The sequence below is a fragment of the Ailuropoda melanoleuca genome, chromosome 16, assembly GCF_002007445.2.
Source record: "Ailuropoda melanoleuca isolate Jingjing chromosome 16, ASM200744v2, whole genome shotgun sequence".
NCBI classification, from domain to species: domain Eukaryota; kingdom Metazoa; phylum Chordata; class Mammalia; order Carnivora; family Ursidae; genus Ailuropoda; species Ailuropoda melanoleuca.
The window spans coordinates 78,610,034-78,613,643 of NC_048233.1; the positions used below are offsets into that span (position 1 = coordinate 78,610,034).

Consider the following 3,610-nt stretch of genomic DNA (forward strand, 5'->3'; position numbering starts at 1 on the left):
TGGGGGGCAGGAGGGGGGGGGGGGGGGGGGAAGCGACCTAAGATACACTTCTGCATCAGACTTGATAGGATTTCTCAGCCCCTCCCTGGCCCCAAAATTAATCCCTTCCTAGACTGTCTCCCTGACACCACCCGAATCACATGGGATCTCCTGCTGGCTGCGGCTTGCTTCACAGCTGGGCCCACAGCAGTAACCGCTCCGGAGTCACGCCGCTGGGTCCCGATCCTGGCCCTGCAGCTGACGAGCTGCGCGATTCTGCCCAAGGCCTGTGCTCCCGAGCCTCGCTCTTCCAGCCCACAGAGTGCTGGAAGTAATAGCATCCAGGGCACAGTGTAAGAACTTCTTTCTTCTAGCTAATAAATAGTTATTATAAGCTTTTGCGTGAAGAATGGAAATAAAATGGTGCAGCCACTTTGGAAAAAGAGGCTGGCAGTTCCCCACAGTTAGCATAGAGTTACCACGTGACCCAGCAACTTCGCTTTTAGGAATACACCCCAGAACACTGAGAACAGCCGCAGACACAGAAATTTGGACACAAGCGTTCAGAGCGGTATTATTCACCATGGCCAAAGCGTCCAAGCAACCCAATTGCCCATCAGTTGGTGGATAAACGAAATGTGTGTGTACTGCTCTCCAATGTAATCATATTTGGTCATAGCAAGTCATGCTGCTCCCACATGGAAGACCTTGTAAACATTGCTTGGTGAGAGAAGCCAGACACAGAGGGCCGCACGCTGTATGACTGCACTTACATGAAATGCCCAGAATAGGCAGACCCACTGAGCAGAAGTGGATTCCTGGTTACCAGGACCAGGGAGGGAAAAATGGGAAGTGATGGCTAATGGGAATGAAGTTTCTTCCTGGGGCAATGAAAACGTTGTGTAATTAGACAGGGGTCATGGTTGTACAACTTCATGAATATATTAAAATCCACTGAATTTTACACTTTAAAGTAGTTACTTTTAAGGTTACATTAAAAAATATTTTTTTTCTTAATTTTTAAAAGCAAAAGAAAAGGGGGTGCTGGGCTGGCTCTGATGGTGGGAGCGTGAGACTCTTGATCTTGGTGTTGTGAGTTCGAGCTCCAGGTTCGGTGTAGAGATTACATTAAAAAATAAATAAACATAGGGGCACCTGGGTGGCTCAGTCATTAAGCGTCTGCCTTCGGCTCAGGTCATGATCCCAGCGTTCTGGGATCGAGCCCTGCATCAGGCTCCCTGCTCTGCTGGGAGCCTGCTTCTTCCTCTCCCACTCCCCCTGCTTGTGTTCCCTCTCTCGCTGGCTGTCTCTATCTCTGTCAAATAAATAAATATTAAATAAATATATATATAATTATATCTATCTTTTTTTTTAAAGATTGTATTTATTTATTCTATGGAGATAGAGACAGCCAGTGAGAGAGGGAACACAAGCAGGGGGAGTGGGAGAGGAAGAAGCAGGCTCACAGCAGAAGAGCCTGATGTGGGGCTCGATCCCACAACCCCGGGATCATGCCCTGAGCCGAAGGCAGACGCTTAACTGCTGTGCCACCCAGGCACCCCTATCTATCTTTAAAATGTTTAATTTTGGGTGCCTGGATGGCTTAGTTGGTTAGGCATCTGCCTTTGTCTCAGCTCATGATCCTGGGGTCCTGGGATCGAGTCCGAGTCAGGCTCCATGCTGGGTGGGGAGTCTGCTTCTCCCTCTGCCCCTCCCCGCTGCTTGTGCGCTCTCTCTTGCTGTCTCTCTCTCACACTCTGGTTCTCAAATAAATAAATGAAATCTTTAAAAAAAATATTTCATTTTATGTGAATTTATATCTCAATTAAAAAAAAAAAACCTTTGCATGTGTCGGGCGCTAGGGATTCGATGGTGAGTAGGATGCAGACCTGACCCTCAGAGAATGCAAAGTCCAATGGGACAGAAGTATAGAGGAATCGAATAATTACACAGGTGTAATTGCACCTAAAGGAGGTGCTCAGGAAGAGAGACATAGGGCGCTATGCGAACTTATCAGGGGTTTGATCTAGACCAGAGGTCAGCATGCTTGTGCTCTGATCTGAAGATAGCTTCCCATGTCCGAATCAGTAGGATTTATCAGCCCCCCAAGAGGAAGACACAATTCATGCAGAGGTCCTACAGCAGGAGGATGCCAGGGACGTTCAGTTTGCTGAATGAGGGCCAGAATGGCTGAGGCACACAGAACGAGGAGACCGTGGTGTGAGGATGCAGCTGGAAACATCCACCTATGTTGGGCCTTCTAAAATACTAAGTGGGGGCGCCTGGCTGGCTTAGTTGGTGGAGCGTGCAACTCTTGATCTCGGGGTTGTAAGTCTGAGCCGCATGTAGGGTGTAGAGATTACTTAAAAATAAAATCTTTAGGGGCGCCAGGGTGTCTCAGTCGTTAAGCATCTGCCTTCGGCTCAGGTCATGATCTCAGGGTCCTGGGATCGAGCCCCGCATTGGGCTCATTGCTCAGCAGGGGGCCTGCTTCTCCCTCTCCCACTCCCCCTGCTTGTGTTCCCTCTCTTGCTTGCTCTCTGTCAAATAAATAAATAAAATCTTTAAAAAATAAATAAAAATAAATAATCTTTAAAAAAATCTTTTTAAAATAAGAAGTGCCCAATAATGACTACAAATGACTTTCCTCTTCCCTAACCTGTTCCTTTTCCAGTGTCGCCTGTGTCAGTAAAAGTACCACCCACCGCCTAGTCGTTTAAGCCACAAAACAGGAGTTAGCCGACTTGCTCCCTGACCCACCTTCCACATCCAACCTAGAGAGCCCGTGGACCCTAACCTTAAAGACCTCTCATCTTCATCCACTGCCGTGCCGAAGCCCAGGTCATCAGCAACTGCGCCTCCGCTCCAGCAACCCTTTCAGTCTGGCTTTTTTAAAGATTTTATTTTTAAGTCATCTCTACACCCAACATAGGGCTCGCGCTTGCAGCCCCAGACCAAGAGTCCCATGCTCCACCCACTGAGCAAGCCAGCCGCCCCTCTCAACCTGGCCTTTCTGATTCCACCTGTGCACATGTCCCCACGGTCCAGTCAGAATGATCTTCTGGAAACAGAATGATCAGACCGCTCCCCTGACAAGCTTCCCATGACCCCTGGGCAAATATACAAACTCCCGACAATGCCACCGAGTCTGTCTAGGCCCCACCTGCAGCCCCAGCCTCTCTCTTCTCTATGCTTTCACCATGGTGACCTCTTCACGCCCATTAACACCCCATGTTCTCCCATCTCAAGTTTCTCCTGGGCCTGGAACATTCCCCTGGCTTGGCCTATCTAACTAATTCTTTAGATTATGGCTTAATGGTCACTTCCTGGGGGAAGGCTCCTTGCCTGATTCCAGCAATAAATCCCCTTGCTATGTGATCTGTATATCTGAGTTGCCTTTCGATGAAACTCATGAAGATGTGTCTGTTTTGGGGGCGCCCGGGTGGCTCAGTCAGTTGAGCATCTTCCTTCAGCTCCACACATGATCCGGGGTCCTGGGATCGAGCCCCACACTGGGCTCCCACTCGGCGGGAAGTCTGCTTCTCCCTCTCCCTCTGCTACCCCTGCTTGTGCTCACTCACTTGCGCATTCTCTCTCTCAAATGAATAAATAAAATCTTCCAAAAAAAAAG

General features: G+C 48.9%; 1 long non-coding RNA gene across 1 annotated transcript in view; it reads left to right on the top strand.

Annotated features, from left to right (window-relative positions):
* Positions 1-3,513, top strand: part of LOC105239069 — a 9,539-nt gene extending 6,026 nt beyond the window's left edge. The window contains exon 3 of the long non-coding RNA XR_004621244.1: positions 2,654-3,513. This is a non-coding gene — a long non-coding RNA (uncharacterized LOC105239069). The remainder of the gene's footprint in view (positions 1-2,653) is intronic.
* The last annotated feature ends 97 nt before the right edge of the window (positions 3,514-3,610 follow it).